The following is a 10600-nucleotide window of genomic DNA, read 5'->3' on the forward strand; positions in this document are numbered from 1 at the left end:
TTCTAGCATGGATAATAAACGATTATCATGAACAAGGAAATATAATAATAACCAATTTATTATTACCTCTAGGGCATATTTCCAACAGTCTCCCACTTGCACTAGAGTTAATAATCTAGTTCACATTGCCATGTGATTAACACTCACATGTCACATCGCCATGTGACCAACATCCAAGAGTTTACTAGACTCAATGATCTAGTTCACATCACTATGTGATAAACACTCAAAGAGTTCTGGGTTTGATCATGTTATGCTTGTGAGAGAGGTTGTAGTCAACGGGTCTTGCCATATTCAGATCCCTATGTATTTCACAAAACTTTATATCGTAGATGCTGCTACCACGTTCCACTTGGAGCTATTCCAAATTGTTGCTCCATTATACGTATCCGGTATCTCTACTCAGAGCTATCCGGATAGGTGTTAAGCTTGCATCGACGTAACTCTTTATGTCGAACTCTTTATCACCTCCATAACCGAGAAACATTTCCTTATTCCTCTAAGGATAATTTTGACCGCTATCTGGTGATCTACTCCTAGATCACCTTTGTACCCTCTTGCCATACATGTGGCAAGGCACACATCAGGTGCGGTACTCAACATGGCATACCGTATAGAGCCTATGATAAGAGCATAGGGGACGACCTTCGTCCTTCCTCTTTCTTCTGCCGTGGTCAATCTTTGAGTCTTACTCAACTTCACACCTTACAACTCAGGTGAGAACCCCTTCTTTGACTGATCTATTTTGAACTCTTTCAAAACATGTCAAGGTGTGCGTTCTTTGAAAGTATCATCAGGCGTATTGATCTATCTCTATAGATCTTGATGCCCAATATGTAAGCAGCTTTATCCAGGTCTTCCTTTGAAAATCACTCTTCAAACAAACCATTTATGCTTTCCAGAAATTCTACATTATTTCGGATCAACAATATGTCATCCACATATACTTACCAGAAATGTTGTAGTGCTCCCACTCACTTTCTTGTAAATACAAGTTTCTAGCAAACATTGTGTAAACCTAAAAGCTTTGATCACTCCATCAAAACATATATTCCGATTCCGAGATGCTTGCTCTAGTCCATAGAAGGATTGCTGGAGCCAGCATACCTTTTAGCATCCTTAGGTTCGACAAAACCTTTTATTGTATCACATACAACTTTTCTTAAGAAAACTGGTAAGAAAACTTGTTTTGACATCCATCTGTAAGATTTCATAATTGAAAAATATAGCTAATGCTATCATGATTCCGACGGACTTAAGCATCGCTACGGGTGAGAAATTCTCATCGTAGTCAACTCCTTGAACTTGTGAAAAGACTCTTTCCCACAAGTCGAGCTTCATAGACGGTAACATTACCGCTCACGTCCGTCTTCTTCTTAAAGATCCATTTATCTCAATGGCTTGCCGATCATCGGGCAAGTCCACCAAAGTCCATACATGGATCCTATCTCGGATTTCATGGCTTCTAACCATTTGTCGGAATACGGGCCCACAATCGCTTCTCCATAGCTTGTAGGTTCATTGTTGTCTAACAACATGATATCTAAGACAGGATTACCGTACCACTCAGGAGTAGTACATATCCTTGTCGACCTACGATGTTCGATAGCAACTTGATCTGAAGCTTCATGATCACTATCATTAACTTCCTATTCAACAGACGTAGGCGCCACAGAAAACATCTTTCTGTGTTGCATCACTCTCTGGTTGAAGTAAAGGTTTGACAACCTCATCAAGTTCTATCTTCCCCCACTCAATTCTTTCGAGAGAAACTCCTTCTCGAGAAAGGACCCGTTCTTAGTGACAAACAATTTGCCCTTGGATCTGAGATAGAAGGTATACCCTACTGTCACCTTTGGGTATCCTATGAAGATGTGATTGTCCGCTTTGGGTTCGAGCTTCTCTGGCTGAAGCCTTAAGCATCGCAGCCCCAAACATTAAGAAACGATAACTTTGGTTTCTTGCCAAACCAATGTTCATACGACGTCGTCTCAACGGACTTAGATGGTGTCCTATCTAAAGTGAATGCAGCTGTCTCTAACGCATAACCTCAAAATGAAAACGGCAGATTGATAAGAGACATCATAGATCACACCATATCTCATAAGGTTCGATTACGACGTCCGGACACACCATTACCTTGTGGTGTTCCAGATGGCTTCAACTGTGAAACAATTCCACAATGTCTTAAGTGATTGCCAAACTCATAACTCAGAAAATCCCCTTTTGATCAGATCGTAGGAACATGATCTTCTTTGTTATGATGATTCTTAACTTCACTCTGAAATCGCGTGAACTTTTCAAACGTTTCAGACTTGTGCTTCATTAAGTAAATATACCTATATCTACTCAAATCGTCAGTGAAGATGAGAAAATAGTGATATCCACTGCACGCTTCAATTCTCATTGGATCACATGCATCAGCATGTATGATTTCCAACAAGTCACTTGCCCGTTTCATTGTACCTGAAAGCAGGGTCTTAGTCATCCTGCCCATGAGGCATGGCTCGCATGTGTCAAGCGATTCAAGATCAAGTGACTCCAAACATCCATCGACATGGAGTTTCTTCATGCATCTTACGCCAATATGACTTAAGCGGCAGTGCCACGAGAAAGTGGTACTATCATTATTAACTCTACATCTTTTGGCGTGAACATGTGTATTACCACGACCGAGATTCAATGAACCATTCACATAGGGTGCATGACCATGAAAGGTATCATTCATGTAAAACAGAATAACCATTATTCTCTAACTTAAATGAATGACCGTATTGCAATGAACATGATCTAATCATATTCATGCTCAACGTAGACACCTGATAACATTTTATCTAGGTTCAATACTAATCCCAAAGGCAGATGGAGCGTGCGATGGTGATCTCATCAACTTTGGAAACACTTCCAACACACATCGTCACCTCACCCTTAGCCAGTCTTCGTTTAGTCCGTAGCTTTTGCTTCAAGTCACCAGTAATAGCAACTGAACCGGTATCCAATACCCAGGTGCTACCAGGAGTACTAGCGAGGTACACATTAATAACACGCATATACTTTGTTGAAGTTGCCATCCTTCTTATCTACCATGCATTTGGGGTAATTCCGCTACCAATGACCGTCCCCTTTACAATAGAAGCACTTAGTCTCGGGTTTGGGTTCAACCTTGGGTTCCTTTACTGGAGCGGCAACTGGTTTGCCATCCATGAAGTTTCCCTTCTGGCCCTTGCCCTTCTTGAAACCAGTGGTCTTATTAAACCATCAACACTTGATGCTCCTTCTTGATTTCTACCTTTTGCAGTCTTAAGCACCGCGAACAGCTTTGGGATCAACTCCATCCCTTGCATGTCATAGTTCATCATGAAGATCTAGTAGCTTAGTGATAGTGGCTAGAGAACTCTATCAATCACTATCTTATCTGGAAGTTTAACTCCCACTTGATTTAAGTGATCGTAGCACCCAAACATTCTGAGCACATGCTCACTAGCTGAGCTATTCTCCTCCATCTTGTTGGCAAAAGAACTTGTCAGAGGTCTCACACCTCTCAACACGGGCATGAGCCTGAAATCCCAATTTCAGCTCTTGGAACATCTCATATGTTCTCTGGCGTTCAAAACGTCATTGGAATCCCGATTCTAAGCCGTAAAGTATGGTGCACTAAACTATCAAGTAGTCATCAGGATGTGTCTGTCAGGTGTTCACAACATCCACAGACGACGTTGTAGGGGTTTGCACATCGAGCGGTGCATCAAAGATGCAAGCCTTCTGTGTAGCAGTGAGGACACTCCTCGGACTACGGACCTAGTCCGCGTCATTGCTTACAATATCTTTCAACTTGGTATTTCTCTAGGAACATATTGAAACAGGGAGCTACAACATGAGCTATTTATCTACAACATATTTGCAAAGACAATTTAGACTATGTTCATGATAATTGAGTTCATTTAATGAACTCCCACTCAGATAGACATCCCTCTAGTCATCTAAGTGAAACATGATCTGAGTCAACTAGGCCGTGTCCGATCATCACGTGAGACGGACTAGTCAACATCGGTGAACATCTTCATGTTGATCATATCTTCTATACGACTCATGCTCGACCTTTCGGTCTTCCATGTTCCGAGGCCATGTCTGTACATGCTAGGCTCGTCAAGTCAACCTAAGTGTTTTTGCTGTGTAAATCTGGCTTACACCCGTTGTATTCGAACGTTAGAATCTATCACACCCGATCATCACGTGGTGCTTTGAAACAACGAACCTTCGCAACGGTGCACAGTTAGGGGGAACACCTTTCTTGAAATTTTAGTGAGGGATCATCTTATTTAAGCTACCGTCGTTCTAAGCAAATAAGATGTAAAACATGATAAACATCACATGCAATCAAATAGTGACATGATATGGCCAATATCATTTTGCTCCTTATGATCTCCATCTTCGGGGCTCCATGATCATCGTTGTCACCAGCGTGACACCATGATCTCCATCATCATGATCTCCATCATCGTGTCTTCTTGAAGTTGTCTCGTCATCTATTACTTCTACTACTATGGCTAACGCTTTAGCAATAAAGTAAAGTAATTACATGACGTTCAAGTTGACACGCAGGTCATAAATAAATTAAGACAACTCCTATGGCTCCTGCTGGTTGTCATACTCATCGACATGCAAGTCGTGATTCCTATTACAAGAACATGATCAATCTCATACATCACATATATCATTCATCACATCCTTTTGGCCATATAACATCACAAGGCATATGCTGCAAAAACAAGTTACACGTCCTCTAATTGTTGTTGCAAGTTTTTATGTGGCTGCTATAGATTTCTAGCAAGAACGTTTCTTACCTACGCGAAAACCACAACGTGATATGCCAATTTCTATTTACCCTTCATAAGGACCCTTTTCACCGAATCCGATCCGACTAAAGTGGGAGAGACAGACACCCGCTAGCCACCTTATGCAACTAGTGCATGTCAGTCGGTGGAACCAGTCTCACGTAAGAGTACGTGTAAGGTCGGTCCGGGCCGCTTCATCCCACAATGCCGCCGAATCAAGATAAGACTAGTAATGGCAAGCAAATTGACAAAATCGACGCCCACAACAACTTGTGTTCTACTCGTGCATAGAAACTACGCATAGACCTAGCTCATGATGCCACTGTTGGGGAACGTAGCAGAAATTCAAAATTTTCTACGCATCACCAAGATCAATCTATGGAGTAATCTAGCAATGAGGGGAAGGAGAGTGCATCTACATACCCTTGTAGATCGCTAAGCGGAAGCGTTCAAGTGAACGAGGTTGATGGAGTCGTACTCGTCGTGATCCAAATCACTGATGATCCTAGTGCCGAACGGACGGCACCTCCGTGTTCAACACACGTACAGCCCGGTGACGTCTCCTACGCCTTGATCCAGCAAGGGGAGAAGGAGAGGTTGGGAAGACTCCATCCAGCAGCAGCACGACGGCGTGGTGGTGGTGGAGGAGCGTGGTACTCCAGCAGGGCTTCGCCAAGCACCGCAAGAGACGAGGAGGGAGAGGGGTAGGGCTGCGCCAAGAAGGAGATGTTCTCGTGTGTATGGCAGCCCAAAACCCCCACTATATATAGGGGAAAGGGAGGGGCTGCGCCCCCACCTAGGTTTCCACCCCTAGGGGTGGCGGCCAGCCCTAGATCCCATCTAGGGGGCGGCCAAGGGGGGAGAGAGGGGGGCGCACCACTAGGTGGGCCTTAGGCCCATCTGAGCCTAGGGTTTCCCCCTTTTTCCTTCTCTCTTCGCCTTGGGCCCTGGTGGGGGGGCGCACCAGCCCACCTGGGGCTGGTCCCCTCCCACACTTGGCCCACGCAACCCTCTGGGGCAGGTAGCCCCACCTAGTGGACCCCCGGGACCCTCCCGGTGGTCCCGGTACGTTACCGATAGCACCCGAAACTTTTCCGATGACCAAAACAAGACTTCCCATGTATAAATCTTTACCTCCGGACCATTCCGGAACTCCTCGTGATGTCCGGGATCTCATCCGGGACTCCGAACAACATTCGGTAACCACGTATATCTATTCCCTATAACCCTAGCGTCATCGAACCTTAAGTGTGTAGACCCTACGGGTTCGGGAGTCATGCAGACATGGCCGAGACAACTCTCCGGTCAATAACCAACAGCGGGATCTGGATACCCATGTTGGCTCCCACATGTTCCACGATGATCTCATCGGATGAACCACGATGTCAAGGATTCAATCAATCCCGTATACAATTCCCTTTGTCTAGCGGTACGATACTTGCCCGAGATTCGATCGTCGGTATCCCGATACCTTGTTCAATCTCATTACTGGCAAGTCTCTTTACTCATTTTGTAACACATCATCCCGTGATCAACTCCTTGGTCACATTGTGCACATTATGATGATGTCCTACCGAGTGGGCCCAGAGATACCTCTCCGTTACACGGAGTGACAAATCCCAGTCTCGATTCGTGCCAACCCAACAGACACTTTTGGAGATACCTGTAGTGTACCTTTATAGCCACCCAGTTACGTTGTGATGTTTGGCACACCCAAAGCACTCCTACGGTATCCGGGAGTTGCACAATCTCATGGTCTAAGGAAATGACACTTGACATTAGAAAAGCTTTAGCATACGAACTACACGATCTTTGTGCTAGGCTTAGGATTGGGTCTTGTCCATCACATCATTCTCCTAATGATGTGATCCCGTTATCAATGACATCCAATGTCCATGGTCAGGAAACCGTAACCATCTATTGATCAACGAGCTAGTCAACTAGAGGCTTACTAGGGACATGGTGTTGTCTATGTATCCACACATGTATCTGAGTTTCCTATCAATACAATTCTAGCATGGATAATAAACGATTATCATGAACAAGGAAATATAGTAATAACCAATTTATTATTGCCTCTAGGGCATATTTCCAATAGGAACAATTTTGGTAACAATGCGTATAGAGGTAATTTTAATTCTAGGTCGTTTCCTAATAATTCCTCTAATAATTATGGTAATTCCTACAACAACTCTTATGGAAATTATAATAAGATGCCCTCTGATTTTGAATCTAGTATTAAAGAATTTATTAGTTTGCAAAAGAGTTTCAATGCTTTGATTGAAGAAAATTTGCTTAAGATTGTTGGCTAGGAACGTGGATAGAATTTCTCTTAATGTTGATTCTTTGAAACTTAGATCTATTCCACCTAAGCATGATATCAATGAGTCTCTCAAAGCTATGATAATTTCCATTGATGAGTGCAAAGAAAGAACCGCTAGGATGCGTGCTAAAAAAGATTGCTTTGTGAAAGCATGTTCTTCTAGTTTCCATGATAATAAGGATGAAGATCTAAAATTAATTGATGTATCCCCTATTAAATCTTTGTTTTGCAATATGAATCTTGATAATGATGGTACTAGAGATGAGTCAACTTTAGTTAGAAGGCGTCCCAATGATTTGGAGTTTTTAGATCTTGATGCAAAAATTGATAAAAGTGGGATTCGAGAGGTCAAAACTTTACATAGCAATGTACCCACTATCTTGTATTTCAAGGAATTTAATTATGATAATTGCTCTTTGATAGATTGTATTTCCTTGTTGCAATCCATGCAAAATTCTCCTGATGCTTATAGTCAAAATAAAGCTTTTACAAAACATATCGTTGATGCTTCAATGCAATCTTACGAAGAAAAACTTGAGTTGGAAGTTTCTATCCCTAGAAAACTTTATGATGAGTGGGAACCTACAATTAAAATAAAAATTAAAGATCATGAATGATATGCTTTGTGTGATTTGGGTGCTAGTGTTTCCACGATCCCAAAAACTTTGTGTGATTTGCTAGGTTTCCTTGAATTTGATGATTGTTCTTTAAACTTGCACCTTGCGGATTCCACCATTAAGAAACCTATGGTAAGAATTAATGATGTTCTTATTGTTGCAAATAGGAATTATGTGCCCATAGATTTCATTGTTCTTGATGTAGATTGCAATCCTTCATGTCCTATTATTCTTGGTAGACCTTTCCTTAGAACGATTGGTGCAATTATTGATATGTAGGAAGGGAATATTAGATTCCAATTTCTGTTAAGGAAGGTGTCGGTGTCAAAACCAGCGGATCTCGGGTAGGGGGTCCCGAACTGTGCGTCTAAGGCGGATGGTAACAGGAGGCAGGGAACACGATGTTTTACCCAGGTTCGGGCCCTCTTGATGGAGGTAAAACCCTACGTCCTGCTTGATTAATATTGATGATATGGGTAGTACAAGAGTAGATCTACCACGAGATCAGAGAGGCTAAACCCTAGAAGCCAGCCTATGGTATGATTGTATGTTACTGTGTCCTACGGACTAAAACCCTCCGGTTTATATAGACACCGGAGAGGGTTAGGGTTACACAAGGTCGGTTACAAAGGAAGAGATATCCATATCCGTACTGCCTAGCTTGCCTTCCACGCCAAGTAGAGTCCCATCCGGACACGAGACGAAGTCTTCAATCTTGTATCTTCATAGTCCAACAGTCCGGCCAAAGGATATAGTCCGGCTGTCCGGAGACCCCCTAATCCAGGACTCCCTCAGTAGCCCCTGAACCAGGCTTCAATGATGATGAGTCCGGCGCGCAATGTTGTCTTCGGCATTGCAAGGCGGGTTCCTCCTCCGAACACATCACAGAAGAATTTGAATACAAGGATAGTGTCCGACCCTGCAAAATAAGTTCCACATACCACCGTAGAGAGAATAATATTTCCACAAATCTAATTTGCCGATTTGTTTTGGCAACACAACATTATGTCATGCCCCGGTGATTACTTGAACCGTTTCTTTTAGCTAGCCCCGCACATAACGCAAGGCAGTTTTTTGACACATCTTGTCAAAGCAAAGATCGTGTCCCCTTATCACGGGATTCTCATCAATACGGGCGTGGGTAACCCAACCACGCCATCGATTACGGCGCTTGGGGGATAAGCGAGTTTTATCAGGCTAGTGGGGATGCATAGTTTCGTCCGCCCATATAAAGGGATAAGGATTCACCTTTTCATCCACGCCTTCTTCCTCCTTTGCTCATCCATTTTCGCACACTCGAGCTCCAACGCCCAAGTCCGCATTTCCCACCTCGACCTTCTCCAACCATGTCCGGAGCGGGAGGCAGGTGGATGGTCTCCTCCGTCACGGAGGGACACAACAAGAAGCTGAGGAGAGCCGGATATCTGCCCGACGACATCACGCACCGGCTCCCAGATGAGGGGCAGCGCATCCCCACCCCCAGGCCCCATGAGAGGGTAGTGTTCCTTACCCATTTCCTCCGCGGACTGGGGTTCCCTCTCCACCCATTCGTCCGGGGGCTCATGTTCTACTATGGCCTGGATTTCCACGATCTGGCCCCGAACTTCATCCTCAACATCTTGGCGTTTATCGTCGTGTGCGACACTACTAGGAAAAGGGCTACTAATGGCGCACCAGTTTTGCCTACTAATGGCGCATCACTGGTGCGCCATTAGTATCACGCCACTAGTATTTTTTACTAATGGCGCACCACTGGTGCGCCATTAGTATAGGCCACGGTGCGCCATTAGTATAGGCCACTGGTGCGCCATTAGTATAGGCCACTGGTGCGCCATTAGTATAGGCCACTGGTGCGCCATTAGTATTTTTGAATTTTGAAGGCGGGAAAATAGTAGTGGCACACCATCTAACTCCCACCGTGCGCCATTGCTATTTTTGAATTTTGAATTTGGATCTGGATCGTGATTTTTTTGCCCATTTTTTGCTCGTTTTTTTGCTCGTTTTTTGGCACGATATTTTTTCAAATTTTGTTCCTATTTTTGGATCTTGTACATTCTTTTGCCGTGTTCTTTTGCCGGAGAGGAGTTCGCCGGAGAGGAGGAGGAGGAGGTCACCGGAGAGGCGCTCGCCTACATCGCCGGAGAGGAGGAGGAGTTCGCCGGAGAGGAGGAGGAGGAGTTCGCTAGAGAGGAGGAGCTCACCGGAGAGGAGGGAGGAGAAACCGTGAGGGGAGGGAAGGGGAGGAGAGGAGGGAGGAGGAGGTCGCCGGAGAGGAGGAGGAGGAGGTCGCCGGAGAGGAGGAGGGTAGTATGGTGGAGGAGAGAAGGGAAGATGGAGTGGAGGAGAGGAGGAGATGGAGTGGAGGAGAGGTGGAGTGGAGGAGAAGAATGAAGAGGTAAGGAGGAGAGGACCACGCCCAGCCATATATACGGCATAGTAATGGCGCACCGCGGGCAGGTGCGCCATTACTAACTTTTTTTTTATTTTTTTGATTTATTTTGAATTTTGAAGGTGGGAAGATATTAATGGCGCACCATGGGCGGGTGCGCCATTAGTAAATTTTTTTGACTTATTTTGAATTTTGAAGGCGGGAAGATAGTAATGGCGCACCATGGGTAGGTGCGCCATTAGTAAGTTTGAAATTTTTTGAATTTTTTTGCCTCTCCAGATCTTAAAAGCCCCGTATCTTTTTTTCTGTTAGGTTTTTGAGGATTTTGAAAATGTTTAACGGGGTTCCCCCGGTTAAATCCGGATGTAACTTTTCGAGTAGATGATTTTTCATATAAAAAAACTTTTTCATCCGAGTTCGTACGCAAAAGTTATGC

Source organism: Triticum urartu, chromosome 1A (genome assembly GCF_056163025.1).
Source record: "Triticum urartu cultivar PI428250 chromosome 1A, HENAU_Tu73, whole genome shotgun sequence".
Lineage (NCBI taxonomy): Eukaryota > Viridiplantae > Streptophyta > Magnoliopsida > Poales > Poaceae > Triticum > Triticum urartu.